General features: G+C 42.4%; 1 pseudogene; it reads left to right on the top strand.

The window, feature by feature from the left end:
• The first annotated feature begins 2,108 nt into the window (after positions 1-2,108).
• On the top strand, positions 2,109-7,107 carry LOC120861134 (annotated as a pseudogene).
• The last annotated feature ends 8,859 nt before the right edge of the window (positions 7,108-15,966 follow it).

Raw genomic sequence — 15,966 nt, 5'->3', positions numbered from 1 at the left:
TGCAGGCATTCTGGACGAGAAAAAAAGAACAACAAACCAGACTGGTGAGATGTTATCATCCTTCCTGGAAAACTGTTATGCACACTCCCTTCCTGAACTTCTAATGAAAAGCAGTGTTTCAGCTTTAATTTCTCCCTGGTGGGATTTATACATTACAGTCCATGAACAAAGAATTTTCGAGCAAGGGTAAACACATTTTTTTCCTGACTGTGCTTGCTGCAATCACAAAGCCTAAGACTCTGACACTCTTGAAAGAGTTCAGTCTTAAGAAAGTCATTTACAGAACTTCCAACGTTTAAGATGATGCTGATAAATCAGCATTGACAAATGCTGATGCAGACTCTGTCCATGTCGATGTCAGTTCCTCCCCCTGATCCACAGGGATCCATGGGTTTAATGCAATTAGAAAATACACCCCAATAATATTTTTGTTGTTTAGAGTTTCACAAACCTATTCTAGAATTGATATGAGAAGAGTAAAGGACTTGGAATAGTCAGTAATCCTGAAGAGAATAGTGATGAGGCATGCCCTCCAGATAGCAAGACTTATTTTAAAGCAACGGAAAAGAAAATGGCGTGGTATTTGGACAGGAATTGATAGTCTGGCAATGGAGCAGAACAGAGAGCTCAGGAACATCAGGCATAAATGTATTTGATATATGATAGAAGTAACTTTGCAGATCTGTGGGCTTCCCAGGTGGCTCAGTGGTAAAGAACCTGCCTGCCAATGCAGGAGATGAGGGTTCAATCCCTGGGTCAGGAAGATCCTCTGGAGAAGGAAATGGTAACTCATTCCAGTGTTCTTGCCTGGGAAATCCCATGGATAGAGGAGCCTGGAGGGCTACAGACCATGGGGTTGCAAAGAGTCGGGTTTGGCTTAGCGACTAAACAGCAACAAAGTTTTGCAGATTTGGTCTTCCCTGATAGCTCAATTGGTAAAGAATCCACCTGCAATGCAGGAGACCCCGGTTCAATTCCTGGGTTGGGAAGATCCCCTGGAGAAGGGATAGGCTACCCATGCCAGTATTCTTGGGCTTCCCTTGTGGCTCAGCTGGTAAAGAATCTGCCCGCAATGCGGGAAACCTGGGTTTGAAGATCCCCTGTAGAAGGGAAAGGCTACCCACTCCAGTATTCTGGCCGAGAGAATTTCATGGACTATGTAGTCCATGGGGTCGCAAAGAGTCAGACACGACTGAGGGACTTTCACTTTCACTTTCACATGCGAAAGGAGGAAGAAAATCAAAGAATGGTACCTGGGCAAACTGTTCAACCATATGGAACGCAAAACGAATGAGACTGAATCTCTGTCAAACAATTCCCAAAGGCAGTTTTAGATGTATTAGGTTGTAGGAAGGGGAAATAATACTTAGAGAAGATATACCTAATATTCCCTACCTAATCTTGGAGTGGGGAAGAAATTCTTAAACAAAACAAAAATAAATATCAATACATTTGATTATGTTAAACATACAAAGTTCTGTTTACCAAAAGATGTAAGAGAACAAATAAGCCAAAAGCTAAAAGATATATTTGCAAGATATATAACTGACAAAAGATTAGTCTAGAATATATAAAGAATTCCCACATAGAGAAAAGAAAAATACAAGCAATTCTATTTAAAATGAACAACAAACATGAATATGTTTTCCACCAAGGAGGAGCAAATAAATGGCCAATGAATAATGAAAAGATGTCCAGTAATAATAAGAGGGATGTAAAGTAATTCACCCTCTTTGGAAAACCATTTTCCATTGTTTTGTAGAGTTGAACGTTCATGTAGCTTATGATCCAACAGTGAACTCTTGCACGGGACCGGGATACAGTAGCTCTCTTTCTAATAACCCCCAACAAGGTTATCCAGTTGAGCTCTCGTCCAGAGAATTGTAGATTCATTCATTGATTTGATCACAATGGTGAAACACACATGGCAACATGAAAGAGTTTTAGAAACATAACCGATTGAAAAAAATTAAGCCTCAGAAGATAGGCTTCTATTTTTATGAAGCTCAAAAACTATGAAAAAAAAAAATAGCAAACACAATTTGGATAGCAATTGCTTCCAGGAGGAAAGGAGGGAATACATAGGGGAGAAAGACAGTTGGGTAAAAATGATGCGTAATGTGTTGCTGGACTCAGGTGTGAGTGGTGGGTTCACAACTGTTTGTTATACTTTGTAGCTTACATACATGTTCAGTTCAGTTCAGTCGCTCAGTCGTGTCTGACTCTTTGCGACCCCATGAATCAAAGCACGCCAGGCCTCACACATGTTACACATATTCTTTTCTAAGTATCACTAAGACATTAAAGGTATCCTAGAGATTAAAAATTTAGGATGGGGAGGGATAAATTAGGAGTTTGGGATTAATGTATACACACTAATATTTATAAAATAGATAACCAGCAAGGACCTACTGTATAGCATGGGGAACAATACTCAATATTTTGTAATAACATCTAAGGGAAAAGAATCTGAAAAAGAAGATATATATGGACTTTCCTGGTGGCTCAGATGATAAAGAATCCTCCTGCAATGTGGGAGATCTAGATTTGACCCACTGGTTGGGAAGATCCCCTGGAGAAGGAAATGGCAACCCACTCCAGTATTCTTGCCTGGAGAATCCCGTGGACAGAGGAGCCTGGTGGGCTACAGCCCATGGGGTCACAGAGAGTCAGACACGACTGAGTGACTAAGCACAGCACAGCACAGCATAGAAAGCACAGCCTCAGTAGATACCTCACTCAAAAGCATTTCTCACCAGTTCCCCAAATTAGACATCATTACACATTTTGAAGTTCTCCAAAAGTTTAAGATCTATACAATACCAGGTGTCATATTCTTCCATGTGAATATGAGTTCTTCTAAGTCAAGAAGCTGGCCTGACTTTTTAAAACATTATGATGCTTTTACTAACGTTCACTGTAATTTTTCCTGATTATAGAGATGATATTTAGTCTCTTCGGACTTTCCTGGTATCTCAGTAGTAAAGAATCCATCTGCCAATGCAGGAGACACAAGTTCGATCCCTGAGTCAGGAAGATCCCCTAGTGAAGCAAATGGCAACCCACTCCAGTATTCTTACCTGGGAAATCCCATGGACAGAGGAGCCTGGTTGGCTATGGTCCATGGGGTCACAAAAGAGTCAGACATGACTTAGTGACTAAACAACAACAACAATATATTCCTCTTAGAAAATGCAGAAAAACAAGACAGTGATACTGAAAATCACCCATAACCTCACACTCTACATGGCTTCATTCCTGTCATTTGAAAATATTCCCTCCCTGTCCTTGAACCTTTGACAGATGATTACTTTAAGATCTAGTAACATTTTCCTCCACCCCACCTATACGACAGAATCACTTTGCTGTACATCTGAAACTCACATGACATTTTAAATCAGCTTCAGTTTATAAACAGTTTAAGAGTTAGTTTCCATGGGAGGTTCATGCTCTCTGGTTTTCACAACTTCAGGTTCATTTTGTGTGAACTAATTATTCTCTCTATGATGTTATGAGAGCATTGGCTCCTTCCCTTGGGTCACTTTGGACATGCGTGGACATGAAGTGACACGGATCAAGTCTTTCTCTCCTGGCTCCAGAAGGGGCGTGGCGGGATTGAGAGCTGACATTTCCCATCTCTCTGATAAACAGAGGATGCCGCTTTTCTGGGAGGGAGTGACTTCTATTCTTTGCAGTGCTCAAGGCTGAGATCCGTGAACGTGACCTGAATATGTTTCCTTGACTCTTCTGGCTGATGGATGTGACAGAAGAGGGGTTTTCCTGAAAGATAGGGCCAGATGAGGTTGTGGATTGACGAGCCTGGCTTTGGAGAAGAGAGGCCAGGGCAGGGATCCAAGTAAACACTGTTGTGGTGAGAGACTTCGAGCCGTCTTCCCAGGCTGTAAACTTTGGGACTTTCCTCCTTTGAAATTCTGGCTCCTGGTCCATTTCCCCCAGAAGTTGGTGCAGTAAACCCTCACAATAGCCTTGGTTTGGAGATTTATTTTTAGGGGCACTGAGGGATGGACGAAAGGAAGGAAGTGTGGGGCCAACTTTTGGAAGGCATGGGGAGGAAAGGGAAAAACAGTTACCAGCTGGAGGGAGGCTGTGAATAGCATGAAAACAGGCTAGGCATCTGGCTCCATGGGTGAAAATATGGGTCCTGTCTTCATCACTTCTTAGTTGGGTAACTTGGTTAGAGATTAAGTTTCCGCATATGTAAAATGGGCTTGTGATAGTAGCGCCTTCCTTTGTCACTGAGTTTGTGAAAATAAGGATGTCTAACTTGTACATTCCTTGGCATATAACACTCACCTCCAAAACTCTGACTTAACAAAGAGAAGACCACCTGGAAAGAAGTCTAAGCTTTAACAGAAACTCTGAGCATTTGAGCTGGGGCCCCTGGTCCCACGGGGAACTGGGGCACAGTGCAGGCTGGCTGGAGTCTGGAGGGAATTGTAGACACTTTGGTCATACTTTCCTACCCTACCCCCCCACCCCCATCTGGTCCTGTAAATACAAAACCGTCGAGGGACTGTGCTAGTGACGTGGTTATTATTGTTAAGTGGACTTTTATAAGCCACGTCCTTTTCTTCTCATGCTTGTTGAGAATTCATCAGGAGATTTCCTATAAGGCTGGTTTGATTTTTTCACTCTTTTGATATAAACAGCATTTGGACCCATTGGGATGTTTGATGATTTTGGACCGGGGCTTGCATTCTTCCTGTTCAGAAACCGGGACCTTTGAGAAAGAGTTCTTGTGGATGCTAAAGTCTTATAACCTCAGAAACCTGAGCAATTGGAATCCTGGAACCCCCAATGTCTGAGTCACAGAATCTCTGAAGATCAGGGTGTGTGTTTGGGAGAGTGAGCAGGGCAGAGACCTCCCAAAAAACAAACTAACGTGGGATAGATGAGATCAAAGTTGTACGAAAAGGACAAAGTGTTTCTGCCACCTGAAGTCGAAAGACTCCTGGTGACAGCCCAACAGTGGTGCTATCTGTCCCCTTGTCCCAGGGAAAGAAAGTGAAAATGTTACTCACTCAATCTTGTCTGACTCTTTGTGACCTTATGGACTGTAGCCCACTAGGCTCCTCTGTCCATGGAATTCTCCAGGCAAGAATACTGGAGTGGGTTACCATTCTCTTTTCCAAGGGGATCTTCACTACCCAGCGATCAAACACAGGTCTCTTGCATTGATGGCAGTTTCTTTACCACCTGAGCCACTAGGGAAGCCCTGGTCCCAGGGAAAGTGGAGGTCATCTGGTAGGAGCCATTGCTGCCAGCCTTCTGCAAAGGGGTGGCTGGAGCAGGAAGCCAGATGCCTGCCCGCCCCCGCCCCTAGCCCCCACTTTCCTCTGAATAGCTTGTCGAGGCTGTTGGCACCCAATAAGCAGCTCAGACCTGTACTGGCAGGCAGGTCTTTACCATTATTGCTACCTGGGAAGCCCCAGATACATACTTTCGTTGTTGTTGTTCAGTTGCTAAGTTGTGTCTGACTCTGACTGCATGGACTGCAGCAGGCCAAGCTTCCTTGTCCTTCACTATCTCCCAGAGTTTGCTCAAACTCATATTCATTGAGTTGGTGGTGCTCTCCAACCATCTCGTCCTCTGTTGTCCCCTTCTCCTCTTGCCCTCAATAGTTCCCAGCATCAGGGTCTTTTCTAATGAGTCGGCTCTTTGCATCAGGTGGCCAAAGTATTAGAGCTTCAGCTTCAGTATCAGTCCTACTAATGAATATTTAGGATTGATATCCTGTAGGCTTGACTGGTTTGATCTCCTTGCAGTCCAAGGGACTCTCAAGAATCTTCTCCAACACCACAATTCGAAAGCATCAATTCTTCAGTGCTCAGCCATTTTTATAGTCCAACTCTCACATCCATCCATGACTACTGGAAAAACCACAACTTTGACTAGACAGACCTTTGTCGGCAAAGTAACGTTTCTGCTTTTTAATACTGTCTAGATTTGTCATAGCTTTTCTTCCAAGAAGCAAGCATCTTTTCATTTCATGGCTGAAGGCACTATCTGCAGTGATTTTGGAAAGTGAAGTTGCTCAGTTGAGTCCGACTGTTTGCGACCCCATGGACAGTAGACTACCAGGCGCCTTCGTCCATGGGGTTTTCCAGGCAAGAATACTGGAGTGGGTTGAGCCCTCCAAAATAAAGTCTGTCACTGTTTCCATTGTTTCCCCATCTATTTCCCATGAAGTGATGGGACCAGATGCCATGATCTTAGTTTTGTGAATGTTGAGTTTTACGCCAACTTTTTCACTCTCCTCTTTCACGTTCATCAAGAGGCTCTTTAGTTCCTCTTCACACTCCAGTACATAAAACACATAAACAATAAAGTCCTACTGTATGGCCAGGGAACTATACTCAATGCGCTGTAATAAACCACAATGGAGACCTTGCAGAGGCTGCCGCCCTGGAGCCTCTCGTGCTGTTGGCCACGGCCTGCCGCACTGTATTCTTCCGCAGCGCCGTTGACGGTGAGCTCTTGGGCTGCATCTCCTTTGAGGGAAGGGACCTGGAAACCGAGAGGCGACAGCTCATCTAGTAAAACTGTTAACACATTGGAGCTGTTTGCAGACAAAGTTCCAAAACGGCAGAAAACTTCCGTACTCTGAGCACTAGGAGAATAATTCCGGGATTTGTGTGCCAGGGTAGTGGCTTCACATGCCATAAAGGCAAGTCCATGTATGGTGCGAAGTCTGATGATGAGAATTTCATCCTGAAGCGTATGAGTCCTGACATCTTGTTCGTGGCAAATGCTGGTCCCAACAGAAATGGTTCTCAGTTTTTTATCTGCAGTGCCAAGACTGTTGGAAGGCAAGCATGTGATCTTTGGCAAGGTGAAAGAGGGCACGAGTATTGTGGAAGCCATGACATGCTCTGGGTGCAGGAATGGCAAGACCAGCAAGAAGGCCACCATAGCTGACTGTGGACAGGTTTAATAAATAAATTTGATTTTTGTTTATTTATTTTTAGCTGTGCTGGGTCTTTATTGCCGCGAGGGCTTTACTCTAGTTGTAGTGTGCCAGCTTCTCACTGTGGCGGCTTTTCTTGTTGTGGAACACAGGCCCTAGGTGAGTGGGCTTCAGTAGCTGTGGCATGCGGGTTCAATAGTTGTGGTTCCTAGGCTCTAGAGCACAGACTCAATAGTTGAGGCCCCTGGGCTCAATTGCTCCATGGCATGTGGGATCTTCCTGGACCAGGGATCAGACCTGTGTCTCTTGCATTGGCAGGCAGATTCTTTACCACTGAGCCACCAGGGAAGCCTTTGATTTGTGTTTTATCTTAACCACCAGTCCGTTCTTTTGTAGCTCAGGAGACCACCCCTACACCCCCATCTGCTCAAAATACCCTCTAATCTTTGTGCTCTCACTGCAGTTCTTTGGGTTCCACATTTTCCTAATCTCCCTCCAAGTATAGCTGGATGGCAAAGTTAAGTTTATGATTGTGAAATAAAAACTAAACAAAAAACCACAAAGGAACAGAATATTAAAAAACGTGTAAGTATATGCATGCTTGCTCGGTTGTGTCCATCTCTTTGTGACCCCACGAACGTAGCCCACTAGGCTCCTCTATCCATGGGATTTCCTAGGCAGGAATACTGGAGTGGGTTGTCATATCCTACTCTTCTTGGCCCAGGGATCGAACTCGTGTTTCTTGCATCTCCTGCATTGGCAGGAGGATTCTTTACCACTGTACCACCTGAGAAGCCCATGTGTGTATACACACATTTATATATACAACTGAATCATTTTGCTGTACACCAGAAACTAACACAACCTTGTAAATCAACTATACTCAATTTTAAAAATGATGTACTAAGATACACATTCAAAACAGCATAGGCAAATCAAAATTAATTAGGGAAAATTCTAGAATGTGACCTATAGAAAGGAAGGGGAAAAAAGAGAAGCAAAAAATAAGTTAAAACAAAAACATACAGGATAATGAAGCAGAAGCGTATACTGAACACATACTTTGCTGGGGCAAGCTGTAAGCCCATTCCATGGATCATCCCACTGAACCTTCATAGCATCCCCAGTTTGGAAGTAAGGAAACAGAGGTATGGAGAGACTGAGTAACTTGTTTGAAGTTCTGCTGACAGTAGTATTTGAACCTAGGCGGTTCTGTCTCAGCCTTTTCAATACTTCTTATCTTACCATGAGATAAGAAGTATTTGCCTTTATTTTTGAAATCCAATTATTTGAATGCTTCAGTTCCTTCCAACATTTTTTTCTTAATTTTTGAGATGACATATTTTCTCCTGTGGAACTCAAGGGACTGGACCATTCCTGGGTTTCTTGACATCAAGATGTGGTTCGACAGAGGTTAACTCTAATTCCTCTATTCTTGAATTGCGGATGTTTGCCGTGTTTGGAACAAGTTTGAGATTTTATTTTTACTTCTGCTCTAGTGTCAGAATCTCCTTGGTTGGGCAGATGAAGCTACCGGCTTCCAATCCACACCAACCACCACCCTTGTCCATCTGCCCTTCCAAGGGCTCCTCATGTCCTTCCTGATGGTATAGCTGTCTTTAAGTATACTAGCAGTTTCAGTGACCAGTAAGTTTTTGCTTCTCTTTTCTTGCCCTGTTCATAAACCATACATGTTGAAAAATTAGAAACTACAACTAAGCAAAGAAGTAACCAAAAATCACCTAGCCAGAGAAAAAACTTTTGACATTTTTTAGCATAGGCTTTTTCAGTCTTTTCCTTTTATATTTTTATATTTAAATTTCCCTTTATAGTTGCATAATTTATAATTTGGGGACAAAAAATAGATCAAATATAGTTTTTCAACCAGCATTTTTACTTAACAATACATTGAGAACATCTTTTTATGGTTGTGTATGTTCCATAACTTATTTAACTGACATTCTCATTTAATGTTTAGATGGTTTCTTTTCTCTTTTATTTTCTTTCTCTTTTTTGCTATAAAAAGCACTTCAAAGAACTTCCTGGGATTTCTCTGGTGATTTGGTAGTTAAAACTCCATGCTTTTCATGCAGAGGGCTCAAGTTTGATCCCTGATTGGGGAACTAAAATCTCATATGCCACATGCCATGGGCAAACATAAAAACAAAAACCTTCCTGGTACAAACCCATGTACTTCTGTTTAAGTATCTCTTTCAAATAAATTCCCAGAAGCGAAATATCTGGGTGAAAGGATATACATAGTTTTACTTAAAGCTGTTGATACTTATTAACAAGTAGCCCCACTGAAAGTTTGCAATACTCTCACCAATAGTGCCCAAGAATTTGAGTCCCTCTTGTTTTACTAACTTTTGGCAACACTGAATATTAGTATTTCTTTCAGTCTATTATTTTTACTGAGAAAATAGTATGACATTGCATTTTCTTGGTTAAACTTTTTTCATATTTATGGGGCATTTACATTTCTTCCTTTATGAATTGTTACTTGGTATGTTCATGTTTTTAAGTATTTGTAATACTGCTCTTCCTATAGAGATCAGCTCTGTGTCTGGCATGTTTAGAAAAATTTTGCCCTCAGCCTGTCACTTTCTTGATGTCTTAGAAGGTCGCTTACCACATCTTAGTCCTGTGCAATTAAAGTTTAGCTCTGGGAGGTGTGATCTGCTTTTTAAATTCTGGAAGAATGTCACTCAGTGGCTCTCAGAAAAGAAACAAAGGCATAGATAACTAACAAAGACCTACTGTATTGTACAGGCAACTCTGCTCAGCAATCTGTAATAACCTAAATGGGAAAAGAATTTGAAAAAGAATAAATACATGTATATGTATAACTGATTCACTTTGCTGTACACTTGAAACTAACACAATACTGTTAATGAACTCTGTTGTTGCTGTTTAGTCACTCAGTATTGTAGACCTCTTTTGCAACCCAATGGACTGTAGCCCGCCAGGCTTCTCAGTCCATGGGATTCTCCAGGCAAGAACACTGTAGTAGGTTGCCATTTCCTTTGCCAGGGGATTTTTCCGACCCAGAGATCGAACCCATGTCTCCTACACTGGCAGGTGGATTTTTTTTTTAACCGCTTAGGCACCTGGGAAGCCTACTCCAATATAAAATAAATATTTAAAAAATAAATAAAGCAAAACAAGGGATTCCCTGATCAGCTTAGTCATAGGAATCCAGCAGGGTATTTTTCTGGGTGTGTGTAGGGGTGGTTATGGAAGATTTTTCTAAATCGTATCTCCTTCAAATGCATAATAAATATATATTGCCATAAATATATTGCCATAAATAAATATATATAAATATATATTGCCATTATAAGTACACATGTATTGGCATTAATTATGAAGTTTATCTTTTTATTGGATAACCCAGCCCCTTCCCACCCCACCCCACCCCATTTCCTTATTTTTCTCCCATATCTATAACCCACCTGTACTGATTATTAAGCTATTGTCTCTTAGCTCCTTCTGTTCTCTGCTTTGTTGCCACATGAGTACTGAGACTTCCCAACCACATTTCTGCTCTTTCAGTTGGTTCCCTCTTAGTGTCTGTTGCTGGGGATGCAAGAGAGATGCTGTGAGGCTGGAGGAGGCAGAAAGGACTTGCTCCTTCCTGCCTCCTCGCTGTTCTAATGAGCCTCACTTTGGGAACTCCACCTCACCCCACCAGTGGCAATTCTTTCCTATCTATTTGCCATTTTTTCCAGCCCTGGCAGTACCAGTTTCATTGGGCAATTCTGCCCCCCACCAGCACGTGCTGAACAATGTTGTCTCTTCAGAGGTCTGAACTTAGCCTTAATGGGGTCCCTTCTCCCAATTTCTAAGTTTTTATAATGCCAGACTCTCCCCTTTGTTCTCCCAGACTTCAGGCTGGTAACTACATCCTACAGTTTCTACCTCCATGAAATCTTAAATTCTCTATCTCTCTTTTTAAACTTTCAGTTACCAACTCCATATTAAATAATTATTTATGTCAAATTCTCTCTGGTTAAATAAATCATGTAATTTTAAAAATTTCTTTTATTGAAGTAGAGTTGATTTACAACATTGTGTTAATTTCTGCTGTATATATAGCAAAGTCAAATTACATAATTTCTGTCTATGGATTGGACCTTGACTTATACACTGAGTTAATTCTGTTTATTGCATTGTCACTGTCTGAGTCTTAGAAAGTCTGTATTACATACCTGTTTCTACCATCAATATATAAAGTAACCAGTATATAAAGAATATAATATATAATCAAGTAAACAATTTCTTGGCTTGTTCCTCTTATTCTGTTATCATCCTCTTGGGTTACAAAGTTCTGTCTGCTAGACTGCTTTTATTTCCAGGATATATTAATACTAATACTAATACACAAGCTAGAATCAAGATTGCCGGGAGAAATATCAATCACCTCAGATATGCAGATGACACCACCCTTATGGCAGAAAGTGAAGAGGAGCTAAAAAGCCTCTTGATGAAAGTGAAAGAGGAGAGTGAAAAAGTTGGCTTAAAGCTCAACATTCAGAAAACGAAGATCATGGCATCTGGTCCCATCACTTCATGGGAAATAGATGGGGAAACAGTGTCAGACTTTATTTTTGGGGGCTCCAAAATCACTGCAGATGGTGACTGTAGCCATGAAATTAAAAGACGCTTACTCCTTGGAAGAAAAGTTATGACCAACCTAGAGAGTATATTCAAAAGCAGAGACATTACTTTGCCGACTAAGGTCCATCTAGTCAAGGCTATGGTTTTTCCTGTGGTCTTGTATGGATGTGAGAGTTGGACTGTGAAGAAGGCTGAGCGCCGAAGAATTGATGCATTTGAACTGTGGTGTTGGAGAAGACTCTTGAGAGTCCCTTGGACTGCAAGGAGATCCAACAAGTCCATTCGAAAGGAGATAAGACCTGGGATTTCTTTGGAAGGAATGATGCTAAAGCTGACGCTCCAGTACTTTGGCCACCTCATGAGAAGAGCTGACTCATTGGAAAAGACTCTGATGCTGGGAGGGATTGGGGGCAGGAGGAGAAGGGGACGACAGAGGATGAAATGGCTAGATGGCATCACTGACTCGATGGACATGAGTCTGAGTGAACTCCGGGAGTTGGTGATGGACAGGGAGGCCTGGCGTGCTGCGATTCATGGGGTCGCAGAGTCGGACACGACTGAGCGACTGAACTGAACTGAACTGAATACTAATACTAGCAATTTTAGGGGGCTGCATGATACAGCATGTGATACCACTAAGATCCCACGGTACAAGGATCTTAGTTCCCTGACCAGGGATTGAACCCATGGCCCCAGCATTGGAAGCGTAGAGTCTTAACCACTAGACTACCAGTGAAGTCCCAATATTAGCATTTATTATGAGTTTATTATGTAGCATATAGTTTCTTATTTGTCTTTTCTCATTTAGTCCTCAAAACAACTTCATAAAGTAGATGCTAGTCTTATTCTCACTTTATAAGCAAAGACATTGATACACAGAGAGGTTAGATGTGCCTGAGGACTCAGTTCTAGGTGACAGTGACAGAAATCAACCCCAGGTAGATTAACTCCAGAATCCAGATGCTTCACCTGTCGGCCGCGGGACTATAGAAGGAAACAAAGACTCTGAACCACAGCCCTGCCACTCATCTGATGAGTGGTCAAGGGGCTGAGGTGCTGGATGGATCAATCTTGGAAATGATGTGAAGGGAAGAAGACGGCAAGCCAGGTCCTCGAGCCATCAGTGATTGATAGGGGTCAATTGGAATGTTGGCAGATGCCAGGAACATGGAAGGGAGCCAGGTAAAGTCCAATGCTGTGAACTTCAGATGAGTAGGGGATGGATTGAGAGAAAACAATCCTCCACCAGAGAGAGATGCAGAGGAAGCAGGTGTCCTCCAGGGAGGGCAAGTTTGAGTCAGAGCTAGACGGGAATCACAGTTTTCTGGGGCTACCTTAACACCATAGCATAGACTGCGTAGCTCAACCAACAAAAATCTGCCTTACCTCTGGAGGCCAAAAGGCTAAAGCCAAGCTGTTGGCAGGGCTGTTTCCTTCAAGGGCCAAGAAGGAAGGGTCTGTTCCTGGCCTCTTTCCTTGGCTTGTAGATGGTGTTTATACTCACAGAGTGTTCTCTCTGTATGTGTGTTTATCTCCAGGTTTCCTCTTTTCATAAGGATGTGCCTGCCTCCAAATTTCCTCTTTTTATAAGGATGTGCCTGCTTCCAAACTTCCTCTTTTTATAAGGATACCAGTTATATTGCATGAGGGGTTGATTTTGACCTCATTTGACCCATAGTGACCTCATTTTAAATTGATTACCTCTAAAAAGCCTCTGTCTTCAAATAAGGACACATTCTGAGGTCCTAGGGGTTAGGACTCCAGCATATGGATTGAGGATAGGTCAGTTCAGTTCAGTCGCTCAGTCATGTCCAACCATGGACTGGAGCACGGTCTTTGCAACCCCATGGACTGCAGCACACCAGGCCTCCCTGTCCATCACCAACTCCTGGAGTTTACTCAAACTCATGTCCATTGAGTTGGTGATGCCATCCAACCATCTCATCCTCTGTGGTCCCCTTCCCTTCCTGCTTTCAATCTTTCCCAGCATCAGGATCTTTTCAAATGAATCAGTTCTTTGTATCAGGTTGCCAAAGTATTGGAGTTTCAGCTTCAGCGTCAGTTGTTCCAATGAATATTCAGGACTGATTTCCTTTAGAATGGACTGGTTGGATCTCTTTGCTGTTCAAGGGACTCTCAAGTCTTCTCCAGCCCGACAGCTCAAAAGTATCAAATTCTTTGGTGCTCAGCTTTCTTTATAGTCCAGCTCTCATATCCACACAGGACTACTGGAAAAACCATAGACAGACCTTTGACTAGACAGACCTTTGTTGGAAAAACAATGTCTTTGCTTTTTAATATGCTGTCTAGGTTGGTCATAACTTTTCTTCCAAGGAGCAAGTGTCTTTTAATTTCATGGGTGTAGTCACCATCTGTGGTGATTTGGAGCCCCAGAAAATAAAGTCTGTCACTGTATCCACTGTTTCCCCATCAGTTTGCCATGAAGTGATGAGACCAGATGCCATGATCTTAGTTTTCTGCATGTTGAACTTTAAGCCAACTTTTTCACCCTCCTCTTTTACTTGTATCAAGAGGCTCCTTTCTGCCACAAGGGTGGTGTTATCTGCATATCTGAGGTTATTGGTATTTCTCCTGGCAATCTTGATTCCAGCTTGTGTTTCATCCAGTCCAGCATTTCTCATGATGTACTCTGCATATAAGTTAAATAAGCTGGGTGACAATATACAGCCTTGATGTACTCCTTTTCCTATTTGGGACCAGTGTGTTGCATATCCAGTTCTAACTGTTGCTTCTTGACCTGTATACAGATTTCTCAGGAGGCAGGTCAGGTGGTCTGGGAGTCCCATCTCTCGAAGAATTTTCTGCAGTTTGTTGTGATCCACACAGTCAAAGGCTTTGGTGGGGTCAATTAAGCAGAATTAAACATTTTTCTGGAACTTTCTTGCTTTTTCAATGATCCAGTGGATGTTGGCAACTTGATCTCTGGTTCCTCTGCCTTTTCTAAATCCAGCTTGAACATCTGGAAGTTCATGGTTCATGTACTGTTGAAGCCTCGCTCGGAGAATTTTGAGCATTACTTTGCTGGGGTGTGAGATGAGTGCAATTGTGCGGTAGTTTGAGCATTCTTTGGCATCGATTTTCTTTGGGATTGGAATGAAAACTGACCTTTTCCAGTCCTGTGGCCACTGCTGAGTTTTCTAAATTTGTTGGCATATTGAATGCAGCACTTTCACAGCAGCATCTTTCAGGATTTGAAATAGCTCAACTGGAATTCCATTACCTCCACTTGCTTTATTCGTAGTGATGCTTCCTAAGGCCCACTTGATTTCACATTCCAGGATGTCTGGCTCCAGTTGAGTGATCACACCATCGTGATTATCTGGGTCAGGAAGATCTTTTTTGTACAGTTCTTCTGTGTATTCTTGCCACCTCTTCTTAATATCTTCTGCTTCTGTTAGGTCCATACCACTTCTGTCCTTTATTGTGCCCATCTTTGCATGAAAATTTCCCTTGGTTTTGCTAATTTTCTTGAAGAGATCTCTAGTCTTTCCTCTTCTATTGTTTTCCTTTATTTCTTTGCATTGATCACCGAGAAAGGCTTCTTATCTCTTCTTACTATTCTTTGGAACTCTGCATTCAGATGCTTATATCTTTCCTTTTCTCCTTTGCCTTTCACTTCTCCTCTTTTCATAGCTGTTTGTAAGTGAAAGTGAAGTAGCTCAGTCGTGTCTGACTCTTTGCGACCCCGTGGACTGTAGCCTACCAGGCTCCTTCCTCCATGGGATTCTCCAGGCAAGAATACTGGAGTGGGTTGCCATTTCCTTTTCCAGGGGATCTTCCTGACCCAGGGATTGAACTGGGGTCTCCCGCATTGCAGGCAGACGCTTTAACCTCTGAGCCAAGCTGTTTGTAAGGCCTCCTCAGACAACCATTTTGCCTTTTGCGTTTCGTTTTCTTGGGGATGATCTTGATCCCTGTCTCCTGTACAGTGTCACGAACCTCTGTCCACAGTTCTTCAGGCACTCTGTCTATCAGATCTAATCCCTTGAATATATTTCTCACTTCCACTGTATAATCATAAGGGATTTGATTTAGGTCATACCTGAATGGTCTAGTGCTTTTCCCCACTTTCTTCAATTTAAGTCTGAGTTTGGTAATAAGGAGTTCATGATCTGAGCCACAGTCAGCTCCCGGTCTTGTTTTTGCTGACTGTATAGAGCTTTTCCATCTTTGGCTGCAAAGAATATAATCAATATGATTTCAGTATTGACCATCTGGTGATGTCGATGTGTAGAGTCTTCTCTTGTGTTGTTGGAAGAGGGTGTTTGCTGTGACTGGTGTGTTCTTTTGGCAAAACTCTATTAGCCTTTGCCCTGCTTCATTCTGTATTCCAAGGCCAAATATGCCTGTTACTCCAAGTATATCTTGACTTCCTAGTTCTGCATTCTGGTCCCTTA

The sequence above is a fragment of the Oryx dammah genome, unplaced genomic scaffold (genome assembly GCF_014754425.2).
Source record: "Oryx dammah isolate SB20612 unplaced genomic scaffold, SCBI_Odam_1.1 HiC_scaffold_11229, whole genome shotgun sequence".
NCBI classification, from domain to species: domain Eukaryota; kingdom Metazoa; phylum Chordata; class Mammalia; order Artiodactyla; family Bovidae; genus Oryx; species Oryx dammah.
Note: the sequence above shows the minus strand (reverse complement) of the source record. Positions and strands in the feature narration are given on the sequence as shown.